The following is a 25,561-nucleotide window of genomic DNA, read 5'->3' as shown; positions in this document are numbered from 1 at the left end:
AACCAGGGTCTCCTGCATTGCAGACGGATTCTTTACCAACTGAGCTATCATGGAAGTTGGTGTGTACTGGTCTTAAAAAACAAAAATTCCATCTATTTCCTTTTCCTTCATTCAAGTGTAGACGGTTTTTGCCACTTTTGTGACTTTTGCTGCTGCTGCTGCTAAGTCACTTCAGTCGTGTCCGACTCTGTGTGACCCCATAGACAGCAGCCCACTAGGCTCCTCTGTTCCTGGGATTCTCCAGGCAAGAGTACTGGAGTTTGTGACTCCTAATGTGTTTTAAATCTAAAGTTCAATATTTGTTATTTGGAAGGGGATTATTCTATTAGATTCCCTTCTCCTATTATTAGAAGCAGACTCTCCTCTTTCCCTAACGTTTAAAGTTTTATCTCTGGCTCTAGGTTCTTAACCCTGCCTTGGCTTGCCCCCTACCAACAGAGCGTGGCTGCCCCGCTCAGCCCCTAGTGAGTCCCAGTCTCCTGCTTCTCCTTGAGGGACTGTGGGCTGTGGTCTCTCCATTCCTATTGGCCTCATTCCAGGATGAGCTTTATCCTGTTATACTTGACCTTCTGGCTCTAGGCCCTCCTTCTCCAAACCATCTTCAACATCTTTGCCCAAAACTCCCTAGGGTATCACAGTCTTAGTTTCTTCCTTGCTCAGACAGCTTCCTCAGATCGTCATTGCCTATCACGGGGTCTCCTTGTTCACAGAGGGTGGGATATTGGTAGTTCTGGAAGCCAGCTGCCTTTACATTCATCTTCACGATCCTTCATAGTTTATAGCTTAGGTAAAGGAGGTAGAAGGTAGAGGTGAAGGTAGGGAGGCAGAGGGAATAGAAACGCGTCACTTCAACTTCACGCCAAGACTTTACTCTCAGCACGTAGCACAGCTTCAGAATTTCAGGGAAGCGAAAAACCTGGTTTTCCTTCAGATAAATTGGCCCCCTCTGGCTTACCACCTGAGCGTCACGGGCATTTGCATTTGGGTGCAGCCCACCTGTCTGACCTCATTCTTCCTCACCCCTCCAACTTCACAGTTGCCTCCAGCTTGGTCTCCCTCCCCACTGAGCAGGTTCCACGCGCGTTCACCTGCTTGCGGATGAGTGCGTGTGAAGAACTCATTCTTTGAGGCCCAATTCCAATTCCCGTTCCTCCGCGAAGTCTTCCCTGATTGTCAACGGTTGAAACTCATCTTGCTCTGTGTGGGGCTTTCTTGCTCCTAAGGTATTTAGCCAAGTTTCATTGCAAGTAACAGAGGCCCCTTTAAACAAACTTCGTTGTTCGTGGAGTGGTTTAGAACGTATTTTAAGGAAGCTTCAGTGCCTAACTTGTTTCCTGTTCTCTAAATCCCGATTCTATATTCCCAAGAAAGATAATCGGGCATGTGTAGCTTGGGTTAGGTATGTCCCCTTCCTCCAGTCGGCCCAGGCTCGGAGAGCAAGGTGACGTGTAATAAATGTGGCAGCCTGCAGGAGAGCGTTCCTGTGATCGGAGGGCTGATCAAGGAGAAAAACCTGACTCCGAGGTGGCAGGGGTGCACGCAAGCTCTCCTGGGCGGTTCCTGGGCAGGTTTGCATGGAGGGGAGGGGAGATGGCCCTCAGGGCAGGGCTGTTTCTCGGGACTCCAGCTGGAGGGTTGGGGTAGGTCCTCGGAAGAGGAGGACATGGAAGGTCCAGGGGAGAGCATAATGGGAGACGGGGTTTGCCTGTGTCTAGGTGATGTCACCCAGCAGTGTGCTGGGGAGTCTCTAGGTCCCTGAGCTCTAAAGGGCATCGGTGGCTTAGGGCCTTACAACCACAAGAGCCTGTCTTATTGATGGCCGGCACAGGCTAGGTGGGGTTCTGTGGTGTATGCAAAGCAGGTTGTTTCTAAATGACTGAAAATCTGCTTGTCTGGGCTATTTTTAAAATAATTGGATATGTACAAATTTGAGTTTGGCATCAGCAGGCTTTTGAGCTAACAGGTCTCAGAGTTCAGTGAAGAAATAAACAACCTGTGGGCCAATACACGTGGGTCATCTCCAGCTCATTTGTGTAAACCTGGAAGCACCTCTGCTGATCTTCGTAGCGGCGAGGGCCGTGGAAAGAGATGACAGTTTCCAAGGAAAGCTAGGGCTTCTACAGTCGCTCTTTCAGCCCTCGTTACGACCAACTCAGCGTTATAGATGTTGGTGTGCATACCATCTCCTGGAAGCTCCCTGGCATATTTATCCATGTGTTAGCTAGAGTACCCTAAACCTGTATATGTGGAGAATACGGAGCAGGCTTTGTTGGGCAAATGAATGGATGAATGAGTGAATGAATGCCCTGCATCTGTCTAAAACCTGCTCATGCAGGGTCATCTCCCCGGTGATGCTTTCCCTGATTGGTCTTCATTCTGTTTCTTCTGGGCTCCTCTATTCCACTGCATTGAGAGTGGGATAGACTGGTTACGTCTGTACTCCTAATGAAATTGCAAGCTTCTAGAAGGCTGGGGATATGGCCTCCATCTCTTTAACCTTCTACATGGCTGGAGTCGTGCCCTGCCCAGGGAGTGTAGAAAGCTCGCCTTTTTGGTTGGGCATGTGCTAGGCAAGGCCCCAGTCCTCATGTGGGTGGGGGGAGCCCCCCTGGCGGCTCACCTGGAGAGTCGGGACAGCAGCTGTGTTTCAGGAAAGCCTGGGTGGCCAAGCAGATGACCAAAGGTGACCGGCCCCAGAGGAGCAGCTCAGACAGGAGGGCAGGGGTAAAGTCAGTGCCGGGAGAGCGTGGAAGAGTGCAGGTGAGGTCCATGGCTGGGTCAAGGTGAGCAGTTCAGGACTGATACTGTGCACGGGGGCCCCTGGCCAGAGCGTGCGCTTTGCAGAGTGCACGCGGGTAGGCTGAGCCGGTTCCCGTCCCAGGGCCTGGGAGGCCACTGAATGCCGTTGTATTTTCTCAACTCCTGTTGTTGTTTCGTCGCTAAGTCGTGTCCAGCACTTTTTGACCCCCATGGACTGTAGCCGGCCAGGCTCCTCTGTCCATGGGATTCTCCAGGCAAGAGTACTGGAATGGGTTGCCATTTCCTTCTCCAGGGGCTCTTTCTGACCCAGGGATTGAACTTGCATCTCCTGCACTGGCAGGCGGATTCTTTACTACTGAGCCACCAGATTCCTAAGTGCCATCCTAATTACAGAAGACAGAACTTATGTGACAGCAGAAAGACAAGTTACTGCATGTAGAATACCAAGCGTGTGTTCATCCTGTGATTTCGTTCACTTTATTTACTGCCACACCTTAGAGGAGCAGAAGCTTCCATTTCCATCCGGCCTGTGTGCGGATATAAAAGATTAAAGCGTCGGAGAGAGGAGAAACTTTAGCCAGACCCTGTTTTTCTAAAGCTCAGGGTCCCTGAAGTGTTTATCTGCACAGATAGGCGTCTCTGTCCGTTCAGTATCTGCACGCAAATGAAAGCCCTTCCGGGTGTAGCTGCTTCACCACCAGTGATGCTGTCTGCTTCCCTGATTTGCACAGCTTGTGGGTGAAGTAACTACTCTTCTGTAATAATTTGGGTGCTTAATTTGGACAGTTTGAAAGCTGGGTGTTATTTTTTTGTCTCTGCCCACACCTGATGGCATTTTGAAATCCCTGCAGCCATGTTGAGTGGTGTGGCTTTTGACCGATGCCCTGACAGAGATAAGGGGCACATGTGCTCCTGAATCCCAGAGGTGACCACGCTGTCGCAGTTAGGGCTCCGTAAACAGCCCTTGGGAACCAGGGGCCGGAGGAATGTCTTGTGTTGCAGCCTGACAGCCTCAGCATTCGTGACTGGTCGTTCTAGAAGCCAAGCCTTTAACTCTTCGTTACATCTGTTATTTTAACAGTTACGCATCTTTGAATGCATGCTGGTTGGCGGGTTTCCACCAAAATGGTCTTCCCTGTACTTGAAACACTTCTGAAAAGTCAAGCTTCATCCCTTCCTAGGTGACAGTGTGTGCCACACGTCAGCAATGGTGAGCTTGTTAGTGCCCTAAATCTTGGGGAGAAATGTTCTTCTACCATTGTCCAAAGCAGATTTTCTGTCTGGGACTAGCCCTTCAGAATACTATGGAACACACTCAGCTGTGAATGTTTTGCCATCTCTGTGCTGTTGAGATGACAAGCAGATGCCGATCAGTTTAAACTCTTGGAGCCCCTCTTCTTTTAAGGAGAGTGCTACAGATAGATGGATGGGAGGCACTGAATAGAGTGAAGCTTGTAGAATGGCAAAACGCACAGATGGAGTGGGGACGATAAAATTCCTCGAAAGCACGAGCCAAGTGTGTGATGAACTAAAATTAACCGTGGTGTGCTAGGCAGTGTGGGAGTGGGAAGCGACAACAAGCTCTGCTCCTGACAACTCGCGCGACCTTGGCCGACTTCTCGGGGCCTCAGTCTCTGTAGTGAGGCCTGGTTCCAGCTGATGATGTCCTTTCTAAGGTCCAAGATGCTCGGCTCTAAGATCTCGTGATAAGGAATGTTCCTTGGCAATTTAATTGCACTTAATGGAGGTAACATTGCTGTTGTCTTGGCGTGTGACTTACACAGAGGTTCACCCCGGGGAGGAGGTGAGGAGAGGCCTGAGTTTACAACTGCAGACACTGAGGTCTCGAGTCTGAGTGATGCCGAGGGCCAAGGGCAAATGCATTGACACTAGCTGGTCCCTCTGACCTGCGGCAGAAAAGCCCTACCCGGGCAGAGTTGCTCCGTTGCCCCGGCCGTGCAGGTCTGTGCGCTGGGAGGGGAGGCCTGCTCACCTGGCTGTGAAGACAGCCTCTCCCATTCCCCATCCTCCCCTTCTCTCACTCACCTCTTTCCGCTTCCCGAGCACCTTCTCCTCCCTTCTGGCTTGTCTCCTTAGCATCTTCTTTCCCATTATCAGCATCTTCACCTGGTTTTCCAGCCGTGCTTTCCATGAGCCTCTGGCATCCTGGGAAAAAAAAAGATAGATCTGTGTCCCCTTCCCTTGTAGTTCATCTGGAAATTCAATCAACTTTTCTGTTAGTGTCGGGAATGGTGTGTGTGTGTGTCAGAGAGAAAGAGAGAAAGAAAGGGAAAGAGACTGTTACAGTTGGTGTGACAGTACTTAGGGTTTTGAGATCAAAACCAAGCAAACTCAAAAACGGTGGCCCTGGAGACACGGTTCAGTACCGTGTCTGCATCTGAGAGGTAGGGCTTGAGGAAGCTGAGACTGCCGGTATCTTGTATTTCACGCTGATAACTTTTGCCACGCGAGAGTCCGTCCCCAAGCCACCTGGCAGGCCTTGCTACCCCGTCCTGAGGAGGTGAGAACATGCCACCCCCAAACCTGCCACTTCGGCCTGCTGATCACTTGGAGCTGAAGGCGCTGGAGAAGCAGCAGCTTCAGGGAGGGAGCTCTGCCCTCCCCATCTCCACTTCCGAGCAGAGCCTGGGCTTCCTGGGAGAAAGGCGTCCCACTCCACCAGGAAGAAGGAAATGTTCTTATCATTGGAGAAGGGGATTTGAAGCCGAGATGGGTCTGCACAGAGACACCTTTTTCCTAGAATAGCCCTTCTCTCCCATTCGTTTCCCCCATATACTTCCAAATCACTTTCCCATTAACCCGTTTTTCCTTTATTATGTCCCATCTCTGTAGTTTTATCATTCTTTGTTAAAAGTGTATAAGCCTCTGGGTCTAACTGATTCTTTGGGTGTCATTTCTTTCTGTGAAGTCACCTGTCCCATGTAAAAATATTAACATTGAGTACAATTTGTGTGTTCATTCTTCTGTTAATCTGGCTTTTGCCAGTTTAATTCACAGGTTCCAGGCACAGAACTGAAGAGGGTAGAGGAGAAGCCTTTCCTCCTCTAGAGAGCCCAAGCAGCTGGTTATGCGCCCAGTACCCCTCTGGAGCAGTGGTCCAGTGCTCTGCTCTGGAGCCATACAGACAGAGCTGTTTGTTCTGTGGAAAGTGTAGGCAGATGGCTGAGAACAGGGGTTTTCTGTTTTCTGGAAGCAGCATACTGCCCTTTTTCGCCTCTAGTGAATCTGCACTGTTCATATGAGGACCACAAACCTCATTTAGGTTAATTTAGGTTTAGGGCCTTTAGGGGATGACCTTTAGGCTTCTGAACTCTGAGTGAATGTGATTTATAATGTGAATTATAAGCCAGGCAGGTTTTCTGAGAACCCTGACCCCAAGAATGATCTGAATGTGAGTTGAGGGACTGTCTGGACACTCAGGAATGCCTCCAGGCCCGCTGTGGCCAGGCATGCACTTTGGGGATGGTGTGTATGGGGCTTCTCTGATGACTCAGTAGTAAAAAAAATCCGTCTTCAGTGCAGAAGACACGGGTTCCATCCCTGGGTTGGGAAGTGCCCCTGGAGGAGGAAATGGCAACCCACTCCAGGATTCTTGTCTGGAGAGGACAAGAGGACAAGAGGACTACAGTCCATAGGATCTCAAAGAGTCCGACACAGCTGAGCAACTGAACACACTTGTATTCGAGCAGAAGTATACTTTGGGGAAAAATCAAGTGGTGGAGAACTTGGTCATTCATTTCACTCTGTGACTTCAAAGTCTTGGAATTTCCATGCTCTGAAAATGCACTGTCCTTCTGGACGTGCCCGTGACCAGTGGTCACATAGCTTCTGGGAATTTAGGAGGAGCTGCTCACGCCCTTGGCCTTTGTGCTTGAAGATGTGAACTGGCGAGATGCATGGCCAGCCCAGAGGGCAGCAGGGGTCCTGGGCTTACGCTGGACACGCAGTCCCGTCTGCTCAGCTCAGGCTGCCTGCAGTGTGTGCAGGACTCTCTTTGGTTCCGTGAATATTGTGAGATTTTTTTTCTGGATCCTTGTTGTGGGTTTTGGAGCTGAAGTCGGTTCTCAAAGCAGATCCCAGATTTTGTTGATGAGGACAAGCACAGTGTGAAGAGTATTGGGAGCTAGGGGGTGTGGGTTCGAGCCCCGGCCCTGCCATCACGTCAGTGAGACCCTGCGTGAGTCACGTGCCTCCCCGATCATCACCATCTCTGCCTGCATGCTGAGGGATTCCCTCCCTGCTTCCAGCTTTTCTCCACGCATCCCTGTCTGCACATAGGAGTGGGAGGCCCCTCTCCTGGGGAGATCTGCCTGCCAGTTTTGATCTGCGTCTTGTCTGTGTGGGTCCCATGAGGGGGAAGGAGGAGGAGTCCAGGCTGAATGGTGAATGAGAGCTGAGGAACACGGGGAATGCCTTTCCCCGTGAAGCCCGTGCTTGCGAGACAAGATAAAAATACAACGGATCCTTTTGAAATCTCCCAAGAAGTTTCTTCAGATGGAAAAATACCATTAGAAGTATGCAGGCAATCACTGAAGTTTTTGAGAATGATAGTTGGCACTTTACAATTTCCACTAAATATTAAACTCTTTCTTTACTTCGCAAATATTTAGGTGTCACACACTGGAATAGATGCAGCCGTGAACAGCACAGACAAAATCCTCGCCCTCCTGGGACGGACAGACTAGTGGACAGATGGACAGTGAGCAGAGTAAATGATATATGTCATTTGCAAATAGTTGTAAGTGCTGTGGAGAAGGACATACACTTTTTTTTTAATTGGCTGTGCCACAGGACTTGCGGGATCTTAGTTTCAGCGTGCAGGATCTTTCGTTGTGGCTTGCAAACTCTCAGCTGTGGCACATGGAGTCTTAGCTCCCTGACCAGGGATTGAACCTGTGCCCCTTCAGGAGAAGCATGGAGCCCTTACCAATAGGCTGCCAGGGAATTCCCCAGAAGGACTTATATATATATATATTTTTTTTTGGGGGGGGTGATGACCATTGAGTTTTATTTTGTTATATACAAATATCAAGGGCTAAAAATATCTTTAAGAAGTCAAGGACAGAGAATAAAGTGAAGCCATTTATTCATGCGGATTTTATTAAATAATCATCAATTCTGTGTGTTTATGAAGAATGGATCCTTTTAAATTTTATTTAAAAATATAAAACATTTAAATTAACTCTGGGATTTGCCTTTGAAGTGACATGTTAAAGTATGTAGACATACTAGTTTTTCCAATCAGTTCAGTTCAGTCACTCAGTCGTGTCCGACTCTTTGCGACCCCATGGACTGCAGCACACCAGGCTTCTCTGTCCATCGCCAACTTCCGGAGTTTACTCAAACTCATGTCCATTGAGTCGGTGATGCCATCCAACCATCTCATCCTCTGTCGTCCCCTTCTCCTCTTGCCTTCAATCTTTCCCAGCGTCAGGGTCTTTTCCAGTGAGTCAGCTCTTTGCATCAGGTGACCAAAGTATTGGAGTTTCGGCCTCAACATCAGTCCTTCCAATGAACACCCAGGACTGATCTCCTTTAGGATGGACTGGTTGGATCTTCTTGCAGTCCAAGGGACTCTCAAGAGTCTTCTCCAACACCATAGTTTTTCCAATAGAAGAAGGGAAAATTAAAAAACAATAAAATTATTATAAAATAAAAACAATGTAAAGAAAAAAGAGGTGTCAGGGACATATACTGTTTTTTTAAGGATGTATACTTTTAAAGGACCAACTGATGGGAAGTATTTCATTCTTGCCATGTGCAAAGCCTGTCGTTTGGAGAGGTGGCATGGTGATGCCTAATGTCATAAGGTCGCAGACCGTGTGGTGTTCAGATCCTGCTGCTCAGTGTGGGCTCCACGGGCCAGCGGCCCCGGCATTCCCTGAACTTAATTCAAAACGCAGACCCTCAGCCCCGCCCCAGATGGCAGCGTCACAGCCAGCTGCGGACAGGCGGTCCGCCGGCTCCTTCACGTCAAGTCTGACCGGTCATCGGAGGCCCCTGCTCAGAGCACGTCCGCTTGTGTGTGGCGGCCTTGGGCAGGACCTTCACTGCCCGTTGATTCCTCAGTTTCCTCCTGAGTGCAGTGAGGAGACTAGAGTGGCCTTGACGCTCTCTGCTCTGGCCGAGTCCTTCTCTCTTTCCTAGTATGTCCCTCCCCTGCCATCATGTTCCGCATCCATCAGACCAGACTCTCTCTGAGATGGTAGAGGTCGAGACGATGCGTGGGGAGCTGATACTCTGGACACTGTGTGATTCCCAGGATGTGCTCTTATCTCTAAACAGAGTGTTCCAGATGCCCAAGGGGCTTCCCAGGAGGCTCCGTGGTAAAGAATCCGCCTGGCAATGCAGGGACGTGAGTTTGATCCCTGGGTCCCGGAGATCCCCTGGAGGAGGGCATAGCAACCCACTCCAGTGTTCTTGCCTGGAGAATCCCATGGAGCCTGGTGGGCTACAGTCCACGGGGTTGCAGAGTCGGACACAGCTGAGCGACTGAGCAGGCTCGCGCACTCGGTCCCGTGAGAGGGACAGTGGTGCCTTCTCTGAGCGTGTAACACTGCTCACCCACCTTCAGCAGGCGTGTGCTTTGAGCAGAACCACAGGTGTGGTGGCTGCTCTGTAGACAGAGCTCCTATCGTCTCTGGCTAGATCCCTCATGGGCCCAGTGGTTCCAGATGCTCAAAGGCACGTTACCTCTGAGGGTGCGTGGAGAGTCGCTTCTGATGCTGTACTGACTGGGCCATATTAGCATCGGGCGTCACGCACTCCCCCTCGTGAGGCAGAGACACCGCCCTGTGGCCTGGGCATGGAGCCTGGAATCTCGACGGTCTAATTCTGGCTCGGCTGTTACGTGCATACCTCATTTTATTGTGCTTCCAAGATTTTTTCTTTTTTTAATTTTTTTAACCAATTGAAGGTTTGTGGCAATGCTGCAACGAGCAGGTCTTTTGGGGCCATTTTTCCAACACCATTTGCCCACGTTGTGTCTCTGTGTCACGGTTTGGTAATTCTCGCGGTATTTCAAACTGTTTCGGTGTTATTATATTTGTTACAATGGTCAGTGAGCTCTAATCTTACAATTGTGAAAGGATCACGGCTTGCTCAAGGCTCCCAGTGATGGTTGGTGTTCTTTTTAGCAATGCGTAAGGTATGCATGTTACTGTTTTAGACAATGCTGTTGCCCACTGAATAGACCACTGCATAGCATAAACATAGCTTTGCCAGCCCTGTGAAACCAAAAACTCCTGTGATACTCGCTTTATCTCGGTAGTCTGGAACTAAGCCCCAAATACCTGTGAGGTGAGCCTGTGTTAACTTCTGGGGAGTTGAGGCAGGTCACCTCAGATGCTTGGGTATCAGGCTGCTTATTGACCAGGTGAGGTTATAATAATAATCATTTCTACTTCCTAGGCAGGTTTTAGAGACTTCATTCTATAAATGCTTTTGAGAGCTATTTTTAAATGTGTGATTTCCACGCTTAGGTCACTACATACTAGCATGCTCTTTTTTTTTTTTTTAAACGAGTGTGAAGTCCTCTCCCTGCTCCTGATGGTTTAATGACTGGAGCGCTGATGAACAGGTTGAGGCAAACGCCTATTAATGTTACTCTCCGATTACCGTGGGTTAAGGAACCGAGGCTTTGGCCTTTCTTGGCTGTTTCCAAATGAGTCACACCTTCCCATTGTTCATGTAGGTCAGTAAGTTACGTAGTGTGACCTACGTAAAGTTAGGGTTGATCTCTTCCAGAATACAACTTGGGCTTTCTTCTTATGATGAAGTTAAGGGAGGCTGATGCATGCCTTGCAAGCGAGCAGAAGGACCTTTTCAGCAAAGCACTTGCTCAATTAGGGAGCTGCTAATTGAACGTCGGTTTGGGGCTGTGATCAAATCCGCAGCTTTCCCAAGTGCCTCCTGGCCTGCTGGGGGCTCTAGGAAAGCTGTCTTCAGCTGTTACTGCCGTGTTCCGTTGGTGGGGTCACTCGATAGCTGCGTCTCACCTTACCGACTTGCAGTTCCAGATGAGCCCAGTGCTTGCTGGGATCGGGTATTTTCAGATCTTTGCTCTTGTCCTGTGAGACGGGCTTCTGGGCTCACTTGACCGACTGCTTAATCAGCTGCTGTCCACGCTGTGTAAAGCAGATGAGTTCAGGGACAGTGTTTTATTAGCTGTGTAATTCTAGGCAACTGACAGAGTACAGCAGGTGAGCAAACACCACGGGCTTCCCTGGCGGCTCAGACGGTAAAGAATCCGCCTGTAATGCAGGAGACCCGAGTTCGATCCCTGGGTCGGGAAGATCCCCTGGAGGAGGGAATCTAACCCACTCCAGTATTCTTACCTGGAGAATCCCACAGGCAGAGGAGCCTGGTGGGCTACAATCCATGGGGTTGCAAAAAGTTGGAAGCGACTGAGCAACTAACATGCACACACAGACATCACGTTCACAGCCAGCACCAAGACTCCCTTGGGCACGCCACACCTCTGATCACGTTCAGGCTGCAGGGAAAAGATGCGACCGTCACAACTTAACCAGGCAGAGGCCGTGCAGGGGACCGAGTCATAGACCAGGCATCCCTTCCAGCCCTTGGTCACACCCCCCTTTATGTGGTTTCTTTGTGGGGGACGGAGATCATTCGAGACCTCTAGGATTCCTGGAGGCCTGTCAAGGAGCAGAGTGCTTCGTGACAAGGTCTTGTCAGGTTTGGAAGCTGCTGGGATACATGTGGGTTAGATCTAGGAGCTCTAGAAGGATTGGGGGATTGGGAAGTGGTAACACTGGGATTGGGAAGTGGGTCTTGAGGGCCATGGTTGCCTTGACAGGGAGGTTAGCCTGGTCATATCCTAAGCTGTCATCCTGTTTGTTTATCACTTTGGCCGTGCTGGGTCTGCTTTGCTGCACCTGGGCTTTCTCCAGTTACAGCAAGCGGGGGCCGCTCTCCCGTTGCTGAGTACGGGTTCCAGAGCTCAGCTGCCCCACAGCATGTGGGGTCATCCTGGACTAGGGATCGAACCGCTGTCCCTGCTTTGCAAGGCAGGTCCTTGACCACTGGACCGTCAGGGCATCCCAAGGTGTCATCTGAAGAAGAGTTTACACCGAGAAGAGGGTCTTGCCAAGGAACATGAAGCCCCTCCTTGGAGATTTCCCCCAGACTTGGGGCTCTGATTGGGAGAACGGTGGCAGGGGAGACAAGGGAGACGCATCGGTCCGTTGGTGGCTGGCCCAGGGTGTCGTGGACGCTCTCACCCTCTCTCACACAGAGCTGTGGCTCTCTGCCCTGCCCTGGCTCTCCCTGGTGCCCTTGGGAAGATCTCCAGTTTCCATCCACTGGACCACGTTGCAGGGCAGTCCACTGGGATTTATTGCCAGGGCAGATCCAGCAGGAATGCTCTCGTTTTGCTCTCCCAGCATCTCCATAGGTTGGTGCGAGATTGCTCACTTCTGTCACACCCATTTCCCATTTCCGAGTGTGCTGGCGTCAGCATGTGCAGCGTTTGGACCACCCCGTGGCGTGGTAGGCATCTTGCAAACATATGAGTTGGATTCTTGACACATAGTTGTGGAAGTGGGCTAACATAGCACCTTGGATTTCAGTCTTGCGGGGATTGGCATCCCCTGAATGCATGTGAGTGGATTAGTGATCACGTGATCCTTAGCTTGTGTGTTTCCTGGCTGAGTGACCCACTTAGAGGCCTGGCCCAGGGACAGAATGAGCAATGCTCGCTGGGCACTGTCAGGAAACCGTCCCTGCTGGGGCTGGAGGCTCCTGCCGTCTGGCCATGGGCACACACAAGAAGGGAGGGAGCCCCTGCTGCTGGCTTGGCCCTGGGTCATTTCCTTTCCGGCTATGTGGGTAAATAGAAAGAAGTGAAAATCCAATGGGCTTAGAATTAGAGCTTGTTTCATGGTGTGACATATGTCTTTCGGAAGGAGCCGTTGTGCATGGTCTTCTGATTTTTTCATCCAATTGTTAACCAAACTTGAAACATTTATGGGTTAATAGGTCCAGGGAGGAATGAATCATTATTGCGTCCTTATCCATGCCCAAGCTGAGCTTCGGAGAGGCTGAGACCCGGGGAAGGTCACAGGCTCGTAACTCACCAGGCTGAGCAGACTCCCGCCCCGGACTCCGTCTGTGCTCCTGTTGTCTCTCACGTGGGGAAGTGGCTCCATCTACAAAACGTGTGGTTGCTATGAATTACTGTTGTTGGTAAGGAGAGTTGGAAACACGCTCGTTTCTAGATTACCTTTCAGATATTCAAATTCATGCACCAGTGGCATATGGCTAGGACTTCTATTTTTTCACTCACATGTCTTCCAGTGTGCTTCACATCAGGTTTGAATTTTGAAAATGCCAACTGTGTACTAACTGAATGTGAGAAATGAAGAAAACTTTCATAAATTAGGAAAGAAATTGGTGATTTATTTTTCTGTGTTCAAATAAACGAGCTGTACGAATTTATTTTCCCTCCATTTTGGTTTATTTGCATCTTTAAAAAACTTTTTTTTAGTTTTTGTTTTTATATTTGTATCTTGATAATGTTGGCAGGAACAATGTTGCCTGTGCATCCTTCACTGATTTTCTACAAGACACATCTACTGTAGCACATATCGAAGGCCGCGGGACCACGTGGGCTTGCCCATCGTCTCTGTAGGTCCGGTGCATGGAGCTCACTCTGGGTCGAAGGAGAAGCCTTTGCTACCCTCAGATGGCTGTGTCCTCTCGGCCTGTCCAAAATTTTGGTCCAGCAGTGAGCTGATTCTGGTTTCTCCCATTTCGAAGAGTTTCGGTTGTAGGTGCCGTTTATACTTCTGTTGTTTACCAGGTAGGAGATTCTCGAGCGGTTTAATAAAGGAAGGATTTTATCGCAGGCTAGTCGCAGGGAAAATGAGTCCAGTGTATGAGTTTCGCATAACTTTCATCAGCGTCAGAGGCACTATCGCGGGAAAGAGCACTGGCTCGTGGATCAGAAAACCACCCAACGGAGAGAGCTCCGGCGCGGGGCCGACGAGGCTCGTGAGCTTGGCTACGTCTGCTTGTGGAAACGACCCCCACCCCCGCTGTCAAACCTGTTAAAATGCACCGCAGTCCACATGCCGTAGAATTTATATGTTAGACATCTTCAAATCTCCGTTACTATTCATTGTCAGGTAGGACTTTATACCCTACTAAGAGAAAATGCTGCCTAATATAATGAGATGTAGTCATTTCAGAGTTCACATGTAGAAAAATGTGCTTTTTTAGAACTATGAAATGAATATGATTCATTTCATATTGTGATACTGTGAAATGAATATGATGATACTATGATACTATGAAATGAATATGATGAAATATGATTCAGTTATGAGCTGAGTTGCAGTCGGGTTGTTGAGACAATGCTAAATTTTATACTGATGCTGGTTTAGTTGCTCGGTTGGGTCCGACTCTCTTTGACCCCATGGAGTGTTGCCCACCAGGCTCCTCTGTCCATGGGATTTTCTAGGCAAGAACACTGGAGTGGGTTGCCATTTTCTTCTTCAGGGGATATTCCTCACCTGGGGATCAAACCTAGATCTCCTGCATTACAGGTGGATTCTTTACCAACTGAACCACCAGGGAAGCTTTCTTAAATTTTGTAGATTTCATTATAATTTATTTCTAACATAAAAAGCTGAAACACCCATGTAACTATTACCCATCTTTGGCAGGGCTCAGCATTGTGCCATTGTTGCTTCAAATATGTAAAAACAAGACACGACAGACACGCTTATAGACCCAGGACCCAGCCCGCCCTTGTTCCCCGTGTAACCACCGTCTTGAATTTGGTGCTTATCATTTCCGTGCATGTTTGTAAACTTTTACTAATATATGTTTGTGTCCATTCATCTGTTTAGTGTCTTTAAACCCAAAAGTCCTGGTGGGTACTTGTTCACCAGTATCCATTCCCGCTTTTTTGCTTTCAACAGCAGAACCCCAGAGCGTTAGCTGAACACCGTCGGCTAGGATGGCCACATGACCGAGTTCTGGCTGGTGAATGAACGTGGGAACGATGAAAACACCCTCTGAACTTTGCCGTTAGGGAGGAGGAGCGAACCTTTTGAGTTCTCTTTCCTTCTGGCTTCTGATTAAGGCGGGGAGAAGAACGTGGTAGTAAGCTAATTAGCCCATGCAATTGTAGGAAACACACAGCAAGAGAGCAGAGTGATGAGACTGAGAAGTTCTGGGTCCCTGCCTTCAGGGTATCAGCTGCCCAACGACAGCCCACTCACTCCCTGTCCTGCCACCAGGCTGCCCACCGTCTCAGGCTGTTTTGTGGGAATTAAAAACAAAAACATGTTTTTATTTAAGGGAGTATTATTTGATTGCAATTAAAACTGACCCCAAAATGTTCCAGTAGAAGTGGTTCCCGCTCTGATTATGTGCACTATTAGTGACTTATTATGTTAAAATTTTTCACTTAAGTAGGGAGGATTAAGGTAAACCACTCGGGTGTGATTCATTGCATCCCAGATTGAGGAAGGAGAATAAGACATTTTACAGCTGCCCCAATGGCTAGGTGTCAGCGGACCTGAGCCCATGGAGGGCACATGAGTTGAGCTCCTCTTCGTCCATGGAGGAGATTCGCACACACTGAGGACCCCCGACTGCTCTGTTCCCAACTGGAGACATTTAAAGCAAATGTCCCGATGACCGTTTGAGGATGAGAAGGAAAAGTTTCCGTTCCCAGGAGAATTTTCTTCCCAAACCCTGTCTCAGCATCCAAGTGGACAACTATTTTTTTAAATTAATTCATTTATTTGTCTGCACCGGGTCTTCACTGCTGCGTGAGGGCTTGCTCTGTGTGCGGCGATCGGGGGTTCCTCTCTAACTGTGGTGGGTCAGCTTCTCCTTTCGGTGGCCTCTCTTGTTGCAGAGCTCGGGCTCTAGAACACGGGCTTCAGTAGTTGCTGCAGGCAGGTTTGATTGCCCCCGGGCACATGGGATCTACCGGGTCGAACCTATATCCTCTGTATTGGCAGGGAGATTCTTAACCACTAGACCACCAGGGAAGTCCCCCAAGTGAGCATCTCGAGAGTGAGACCTTCCTGGTCCATTTCTCTTCTCCAAGAGGTTGCCCCAGAACTCCCCACTTCCTGCGTGACAAATGGCAGAGCAGCTGCTCGAGGGAGAAGGAGACCCACACTCGCTGGCTGGCACTGTTGCAGCTCCAGCCAGGGTGCCAGGCTGGGCGGGATCTTGCTTTCTGCACGGTGACTCGGGGGCTCTACCCAGAGGGGCAATGTCTGTGTAGATAGAACCCCAGGGGGACACTGGGAGAGTCCAGGGACCGCCCTGGTTCTCGCCTGCCCCACTGTGCAGCCCTGGCTGTCTGGTCACTCACTGGCTCCTTGTGCCCGACCTCCTGGGTCAGCTTGGCTTCTGGCCTGAAAGGCAGGCCCGGTCTTCGGTTTCCCTCTCACAGGGCGCTTGGAGTAGGCTGCAGCAAGGCACGTGACCCCTCCTCTTGAACGGGGCTGGTACCATCCGTCCCAGTCATACTGGGTCTATCTCGACCTTGGGCCTCCCCCCACTCCTCCTTGTGTTAAGAGTTGGACTGTCACAAATGAACTTATCTGCCAGCCAGACTGGCAGACACAGAGAACAGATTTGTGGATGCCCAAGGGGAGGGAGGGTGGGCGAGGGAAGGGTCAGGAGTTTGGAGTCAGCAGGTGCAGACCGCGGTATACAGAGTAGAGAAAAGCGAGGGCCTGCTGTATCAGACAGGGAGCTGTATTCAGTATCCTGCCATTAAATCAGAATGGAAAAGAATATGAATATATATCACTGAATCCTCGACAGAGGATGAGATGGTTGGATGGCGTCACTGACTCCATGGACATGAGTTTGAGCAAGCTCCAGGAGTTGGTGACAGACAGGGAGGCCTGCTGCAGTCCATGGGGTCGCAGAGAGTCAGACACGACTGAGCCACTGAACTGAACTGATAACTGAATCCCTTTGCTGTACAGCAGAAATTAATACAACATCAACTATACTTGAATAAAATAATTTCTTTTTTAAAAAAAGCAGCATCAAGAAAAAAAGAATTGGGTTGTCAGATGGGTGATCCTCAGACTCCCCCGTCTTTGTGTTGCTTTGATGCCGGAGGTCGTGGGTGCCTCCTACCTCATCTGTGGTCTGTGCTGACTGCTTTAAAACGTACAACAGAGGCTCCTGGCCTGAGTGAGCAGACCGTGAGCTCTGCTCTAGCTGAGACCCACGAGCTGAGCTGAGCTCAGGAGTGCCCATAAATTACATTCATGGTGGGAAAAAACAAAGCCAAGCAATACCAAATTCCTTCCCTCCTGTGGAGGCTGGAAACTCAGCTGTGCAGAGAGTCCAACCCAAAGAGAAGAAAAAGGGGCCCAGGTAGCAGGCCGCGTGTGCATTCTGGTCTGGCTGAACCACAGGTGTCGTCAGGCAGATTTTTGAATTCTAAAAAAAAAAAAAGAAAATTAGAAGTGAAAATCCCTCAAAGCACCAGTTCACCAGAAACTCAGTTCAGGTGGATTGTTTTTTGCATTCATTGCCGCTCTCTCCAAAAAAGTATTTAAGTTAAAAATTAAAATGAAACATAAACTAAAATTTAAAAACTAGCTGGGTGTGCACTTGATGCTAAACACCTTATAATGCCAAAGAGATGGCAAAAAAAAAAAAAGCAAAGGACACTGGCATGTAAAAACAGACAAAAATGTTTTAAGAGATAGGCAAATTGCTCATTAGGTGACTGGCTTTAGGCTGGTTGATCTACGGTCAAGGGCATCCAACAGCGGACACTTTTGTGCTCAGAGACACTTTCTCGGGCCTGTTTTCATTTTATTTCAGACTAAAGTCTAATCAACTCTGTTATGTGGTTTCCCAACTCCTGGCATATTAGATGTGAATCAAAACAGGGCGGGTGCCGTCTGAGCCAGGCCACTGTGTGTGTTCAGAGGCTGGTTGGTCCCCGACAGTCAGGGAGGGAAGCGGAGGCCGGCGGGAACTCACAGGTAATACAGGCTTAGAGCACTGAAGTGGCGGGCGGCGCCTGTCCTTTCTGCGGCCCTGTCCTCCCCTCTTGCCTCGAAATTCTGTGGCTTCTGAGGGCACCTCTGTCTTATAATGTGCGTAATGCCGGCCAAGTCATGAAAACTGTTTATAGCAGGCTATGCACTTTGCCACATTCATTGTCCTCTCGTACAATCCACTTCAGAGAGGTTTTCATTAAAAGGGACCAAACCATTGGCTCTCGAACGGGAGCGTCCACTGGAAGGCACTCGATTCCCCTGCCCTCCAGGAGGTGCCTCCCAGAAGGCTGCTTGTAAGGGTGCCTTCTGCTGTTTGACAAGCTCCCCAGGCTAACCTAGAATGGGTGCCATGGCCTGGAAGAATTCACTCCCCAGAAATGAGTTCACCTCCTGCACCGAAACGCAGCCAACCCAATGCAGTTCATTCTCGATATTCAGGGTGGTGTGGGTAGGAGGTTGAGAATAGCCCAGATCACCGTGAAATCAGCTTTGACGATCTGGAGGCTTCTGGTCCAGAATGGCTTCCTTCTTTGAGGAAATGTGTTAGGACTTTCCAGAGAAACAGAGCCAACAGTGTGTGTGTGTGGACCATTTTTAAAGTCTTTACTGAATCTGTTATAACATTGCCTCTGTTTTATGTTTTGGTTTTTTTGGCCGCCAGGCATATTGGATCTTAGCTTCCCCGTGAGGGATCGAACCCACCCTCTGCAATGGAAGGTGAAGTCTTAACCACTGGCCCGCCCGGGAAGTCCCTATATATATCTTTATCTTAAGGAATTAGTTCCTACAGGAAATGGGTTGCCTGAGGACCAGGAAAGTTGGTCTAAGCTCCAGTGTAAGTGCAGGCGAGAAAGTCCCAGTTTGAAAACAGGCAGAAGGAGCAGATTCTCCCCCGCAAGACGTTTATTCTTTTCCGGCCTCCGGTGCCTGGGGTGGGTCCCCATGGGATGGGATGGGTTCCCCCGCGCCGGGGAGGACGGCTGACTTCACTCTGTCCACCGAGGCGAGTCTCATCCAGAAATGTCCTCAGACACACCCGGCATCACGTTTAACCAAGTCTTAGGGTACCCTGTGGCCCAGTCAAACAATTAACCATCATAGGTGGTTATTAAAAAAGGCTGAAAAATGAATCATCACAGAACGCCAAAAAAGCTAAAACATCAACCATCCCAGGAGGCTAGAACAGCTCACCACTGTATTGCTGCTTCCTGATGCTCCCAAACTCCATCTCCTCCAAAGCCCAAGGAGCCCCCGACCACCTTTTTCCCCTCCAAAGCCCCCTCTGAGGAGCGGCCAGGACTGAGGGTGGGACGCTTGGGCAGGAAGGGGGGTCAGGGATGGGGCGGGTGGAGAGGGTGTGCTTTGGGGGCCGCTGCTGACCCATCCCCTTCCACCCATGGAGACATTCGGGCAGGTGAGGGCTGAGGACCATTGCCTGACCTTAAACACTGGCCATAATGGAGCCTCACAGCAATTCCTCTAGGACTTAGTGTCTGTCCTCTGATAAGTATTGTTGCTATAGTTAAGTCTGTATCATCAAGTCTGTAGATTATTGTTGCTAAGGCATTCTAAGTCCTTTACAACCCCTGCGTTTGTGAGCACACCTGGAGGCGGTGTGGAGCAGGGAATCAGTTACCAGAAGGCAGAGTCATGCCTCTGAATAATGTGTGACTCCAGGCCAGTCCCTGGCTTGGGGGACTCAGAGCTCTCCCACAGGAGATGAGCTTGCTGGTAATTGCCAAAGTAATTCATAGTGGAATCTTATCATAGTGCTTTATGAAGGGCTCCTCTGGTGGCTCAGACAGGAAAGAATCCGCCTGCAATGCAGGAGACCTGGGGTTGATCCCTGGGTCGGGAAGATCCCCTGGAGAAGGGAACGGCTACCCACGCTAATCTTGTCAAAGTCAAATGAGATGACCTGTGTGAACGTCCTTTATAGTGTTCAACAAATATCGAGAAGGGTGAAGTAAACATAAGGAAAATCCCGTTTTATCACTTTGACCATGCTCCTTAAGTTTGTAAGTACTGACCGGGCCCTTGTAGAGACGTGAACGGACCTGGAGACTGTTGTGAAGTAAATCAGAGAAACAAAGATTGTGTATTAACGCTCGTATGAGGAATCTAGAAAAGTGGTTTTGATGATCTTAGTTTCAAAACAGAAATAGGGACACCGACGTAGGGAACAAACGTGTGGACCCCCCGGCGGGTCTGTGCAGGCTGAGATGAGTCGGGAGGTCGGGGCTGACGTGTCCCTCGCTGCTGACACTGTGTGTGAGCCGGTGACGATGGGGGCCTGCTGTGAGCTCAGAGGACCCTACTCCGTGCTCTCCGGTGACCTGAGTGGGAGGGAACTCCAAGAAGGAGGCGATCTATGTGTCTACCTAGACACATAGGTAAGATGTGTCAACATCGGAGTGTGTCGGTAACTGTTCTTAGGTGAGATGAGATGGCTCACCTTTTTTTTTTGTGCTGTACAGAAGGAACTAACACAACATTGGAAAGCAACTATAATCCAGTAAAAATTAAAAAAAATAAAGTCATCGCCACCTGCCCTGCTGATACTCAGACTAGGCTTTATGCGGCGCGACCCTAACATCTTCTTGACATTGCTTTAAAAAAGTGACCGAGTCCTTTCACCAGTAGGCATATCTATTTTCTGTTTTGCCTTGTCTTATGGATGAGTTGATCATTATTATTATAGCATGTAGCCAAGAATGATTCCATTTAGGAAAATAATAGTGAAGCTTTGCTGATCTTTTGTAGGATAATTTTGCCATGCTATGCTATGCACTTCAGTGGCGTCCGACTCTGTGCGACCCCATAGACGGCAGCCCACCAGGCTCCCCGTCCCTGGGATTCTCCAGGCAAGAACACTGGAGTGGGCTGCCATTTCCTTCTCCAGTGCATGAAAGTGAAAAGTGAAAGTGAAGTCGCTCAGTCATGTCCGACTCTTCTCGACCCCATGGACTGCAGCCCACCAGGCCCCTCTGTCCATGGGATTCTCCAGGCGAGAGTGCTGGAGTGGGTGCCATTGGCCTCTGCAAATAAAGTACCGGTTTCTTTAACGCATGCCAGTTCAGAGTCACGGATCTGTACTTTCAAAGCCTACGGTTGATTGTTTGGTGTGAAAATTGTATTCCAGTGAAGCACATAAGCATGCAGATCTAAAGTATGGCCATTTTCATCTAGATTGACTGTTATTAACTAGCCTGAGGGATAGGCTGTAATGAAGATTTCGTTACTTTTGTTGACTGTGATGAGTAGCCCCAATATTTACAGTGGGCTACCGGTTTGAAGAATGGGAAGATGGCCCAGCAAGACAGTGTCTACACATTTTGGCTTTTAGGGGTAATGAAAGAATTTGACTTTTTCTTCACCGATGCAAACATTTGATAAGGGCAAAGATTTGAACTCAATGCAAATACAAGAATGTTCAGATTTCAGGAAAATCACATTTCTTTCTGAATGATGGCAGATTTCCATCTGGTTAGTCACTTACTCATTGTAATACGTTCTTCCATGGGTTTAGGGACAAAGAGCGCCTGGGGACACGTGAAACCCTTGTTGGGGTTTATGCTTTGCCTGATTAAGACAGTTGTATTTACAGCCTGCTGATACAGCTCCAGTCAGAGGGGAGAGCCACTCTCGGCTTGGATTCACTTTGGAAAGTTTGCAGAACCCTTCTTTGCCTCTCGTAGAATTGCTCTGGCACATTTCTGCTAGCATCTTCATCGGAGTGTGTTGGTAACTGTTCTTAGGTGAGATGAGATGGCTCACCTTTTTTTTTGTGCTGTGCCACCCCCGTTTAAAAGAAAGAAACAAACTTCTCCGTTTCTCCCAGGAGAAGTTTAAGAAAGGATCCATGCATATTTGCACCACCTTACACAGACCCCCAGCAGGCTCGGTCGGCACACAGCTCTCATTTCAGCCACCCGTATTTTCAGGTGTACCCTGTGTATTTAGTACATCATTTGATAATGCTAAAAAAAAAATATTAAAGCAGTGTGAGACTGAAGGAGAAAGAAGATGAATGTTAGCATTCCCCTGGGGTTCACGGGTGAAGGAATTAACGCAGCGTGGCACTCTACCCTAGCTGTGTTTGTTTCCATGGCAACAGCTACGTACATGTTTCAGACTATCCACAGTGACACAGTTGCAGAAATAGTAGCTTGCAGGTTTCTGATATCGCATCAGTGGACAGGCAGCACGCACTATATTAAGTAAGTGTAAAGGAATTTAAAATACGGCTCGGATTCAGATGTATATTAGCTCAGCTAAACGATGTTTTGGGGATTTCGGCGTCCCCTTTCCTCACGACCGCAAAATCTGGGCAAAGTTGAAAGTTGCAAGATTCCAGTCAAACAATTGTCCTTGCTTGGGTGAGTGTCATCGAATGAAACCAATGTGAGTGAGTTCCAAAGGTAAGAAAATGGCCTTGGCAAATGACATATTTAAGAAGGAGGTTGCCAGTGAAGCTGGTTTGTTGGAGGAGGGGTAGTGATGGGTAAATAATGAAAGCTTTGGTTGAAAATAGCTGAGTCTTAAAGCAAATCAGTGTGCACCGGAATCTGACTGCTGCTGAGTTTACAGCAACTAAGGTGTTTGAATGGAAATTTGCAAAAATTGCTTTTTTATAAAAGTGATCAGGTGAGGAGCAGAGAGGTTGACTGGGCATACAGTTAAAGAGAAAGTGGGGCTCCATTGTCTTTCTGAAAGCTTATGTAAATATCTCCCTTCTTGCCAGAATGACCCTGGTTTGTCTTTGACATTCACTGCTACTTTTTGGTACCGTTTTACGGTTCTGTGTGTTTCTATTATGTTGCCACATTGTAGCCTGATAAGACTTGAGTGTTGGTTAGAGAGCAACCAAGTAAAGATGATAGACTTTGTAAGTGTGTGACTTTGCAATCAAATTGTACAGTAATTTAGGAGGAGAAGTGTTCAAATGGGTATTTATTTACAGGCTAGACCTCTGCTTTTGAATAGCAGCCTAGGTATTAGGTTAATGGGTTTTGATGTGCACATTATGATTGCGGGAGCTTTCAAGTACGTGGTAGTTCAATTTATACTGTTTTTCAAGTCAAAATATTTTTATTTATGCCCATTATTCAGTGTAAGCCTGCATTTACCTTACAGTTTTATGATTCATGTATCAGGAGAGAAAATGTAAAATGGCATGGAAATTTAAGCTAATCTATCCATTTGAGGAGGATTTATTTTCTGACCATAGGTGGACTTTTACAAAAAGTGGTATGAGAAACAGAGCTCTTGGATCTGTGGGACTGTCTCATGTGGGCACAGGGAACTGGCCCCGGCATCTGCCGCACATTCTTCTTCACCGTGAATGTTTGGTTCAGTGAAAAGGGAACACCCATGGGGGTGATGGCCTTCCGGAGCTTCCTGCCCACCGGGGCATGCAGGGGGCTGGGAGAGACTGTGGAGTATAAATCAGGGATGGAACCCTAGGGTGTCTGACACCTAGTGGGGAGATACGACTTGCCTTTCTTTGGGGCTTCCCTGGTGGCTCAGACCGTAAAGCATCTGCCCGCAATGCAGGAGACCCGGGTTCGATCCCTGGGTGGGGAAGATCCCACAGAGAAGGCAATGGCAGCCCACTCCAGTATTCTTGCCTGGAAAATTCCATGGATGATGGAGCCTGGTGGGCTGCAGTCCACGGGGCTGCAAAGAGTCGGACACGCTGAGCAGCTTCACTTTTCTTCTGAATAAGGTGATCCAGGGACTTCCTTAGCAGTCCAGTGACTAAGGCCTGGCCTTCCATCGCAGGAGATGCAGGTTTGATTCTGGGTGGGAAGCTAAGATTCAGTAAGTGAAAGCGAAGTGGTGTCCAGCTCTTTTCGATGACATGGACTGTCGTCCACGGAATTCTCCAGGCCAGAAGACTGGAGTGGGTAGCATTTCCCTTCTCCAGGGGCTCTTCCCCACTCAGGGATCGAACCCAGGTCTTCCCCATTGCGGGCAGATTCTTTACCAGCTAAGCCACAAGGGAAGCCCAAAAATACTGGAGTGGGTAGCCTAGGCCTTCTACGGGGGATCTTCCCAACCCAGGGATTGAACCGACGTCTCCTGCATTGCAGGTGGATTCTTTACCAACTGAGCTATCAGGGAAGCTCAAGATTCAATAAAGACTGTACAAATGGTCCACATAAAAAAAAATAAATAAATAAGGTGCATGAAGGCACCTGTGCTTGGCGCTTCCCGAGGCAGAGGAGTCAAATGCCGTTGGTGTGAGGGTTTACTTGATGTTCCGCTGTTACATTTGAGGAGCCCTGGAAACCTTGGGTTCATTAACCTGAAGCTCTAAAACTAGAAATCAAAGAAGTGCCAATGAACTGCGTTGTTTTCTTTTCTTTAAAGTTTTTTTTTGATGGGGATCGTTTGAAAGTCTTTATTTAATCTGTTGCGCTGTTACTTCTGTTGTTTATGTTCTGGTTTTTTGGCCACAAGACATGTGCAATCTTAGCTCCCCAGTCTGGAATCAAACCTGAACCCCTTCATCTGGAAGGTGAAGTCTTAACCAGTGGACCGCCAGGGAAATCCCCTCGTGAACTACTTTGGATGACAGTTCAACTTTTGTCTGTTTGAGGAGTGCAAGCCCTTCCAACAGTTGAGATATTTGTATAGTTCTTTTTTTTTTTTTCATCATCCCCAAATATTTTCCAGTATAAAAAAAAACTCCAAAAAACACCAGTCTAGGCCATGTTTCGTTAACTCTTTCCTAAGAATAGAAAAACAGAGAAACCTAAACGGAGAGCCCCAGGCCGCAGCAGCTATTCAAATGTAAAACCCTGGCAGCGCTGTAGGAAACTCCATTGCTTCCATTTGGAGGGCCAGGAAATTGATTTGGAAAAAAGGGAATTTGAGGGATTCCCAAATAGTGGCAGCATGAAATAAATAACAGAAAAACGAAAGTACAGACTGCTCTTAGTGTTACCAATGGTAAATGGTAACAGAATTGCCAGAATAAACTGCTCAGGCACAGCTCACTGGGAGCCTCCACCGCCTCGCAGTTACTGACAGCTCTCACTGCTCACGGGCTGAGAGCCAGTCCCCAGGCTGGTGTCCAGCCTCAGTCCCTTCCAGCCTTCCCTGTGACTTGGTCTCTTTCTCGGGCTCCTGGGGGCCTGTCCCAGGGTAATAAATAGTGTATCTTGGCCCTGGGGGGGGCGGGTGGTACATCGCTAGGCCTCTGCTCTTGCTGCTGCCTCTGCCCAGATTTCTTTCCTCCCACCCTCCCAGCTTGAATTCCTCCAGAAAACCTTTCGGATCCCCCCCCCCACCCCCCGCCTCACCCTCATTGGGATGACTTTTCCATCCTTTCCATCATGTGTCCATAACAGTTGGGCTTCAAATTGTAGCACTTATTTCACTATATTAGGATGAGTTGTATCTTTTCTTAATTGTGATGTAAATATATCAAAGACACAGGACCTGATTTAGGTACTTCTGTAGCTTTGGCCAGATCTAGAACAGTATTTCAAACTTGTATTTCACTGAATCCTTAAACACTCGCAAAGATACGCATCACCGAACAATGAAGGCTCGAGACATTGACCACTGTCTTCTGCTCAGACAGTCTGTTGGACACTGAGATTCCTACATCTGTGTCTGTCACAGCACCAAGCATTAGGACCAATTCAGCCACTTGCAGATGCTTCCAAGCTTTTGGCTGTTCGGCATCATCCAAACACAGAAACCATGTGGATGGCTGATAATTTTTTTTTTACCTTCATGGAATC

The 25,561-nt window shown here is 48.7% G+C and overlaps 1 protein-coding gene across 6 annotated transcripts in view; it reads left to right on the top strand.

Moving 5' to 3' along the window:
* The window catches only part of FOXN3 (forkhead box N3), a 437,687-nt gene that overhangs the window by 88,471 nt on the left and 323,655 nt on the right, over window positions 1-25,561 (top strand). Inside the window, exon 1 of one of the 6 annotated variants that reach the window (XM_061429666.1) lies at window positions 3,762-3,970. The exons of the other annotated variants lie outside the window; for them this stretch is intronic. The gene's annotated coding sequence lies outside the window, so the exon portion shown is untranslated. Of the gene's footprint in view, window positions 1-3,761; window positions 3,971-25,561 lie in introns of those variants that run through there. 6 annotated transcript variants of the gene reach the window in all.

This window comes from Bos javanicus, chromosome 10 (assembly GCF_032452875.1).
Source record: "Bos javanicus breed banteng chromosome 10, ARS-OSU_banteng_1.0, whole genome shotgun sequence".
Taxonomy (NCBI): domain Eukaryota; kingdom Metazoa; phylum Chordata; class Mammalia; order Artiodactyla; family Bovidae; genus Bos; species Bos javanicus.
The sequence above is the reverse complement of the archived record's forward strand: the minus strand, read 5'-3'. Positions and strand labels throughout refer to the sequence as shown.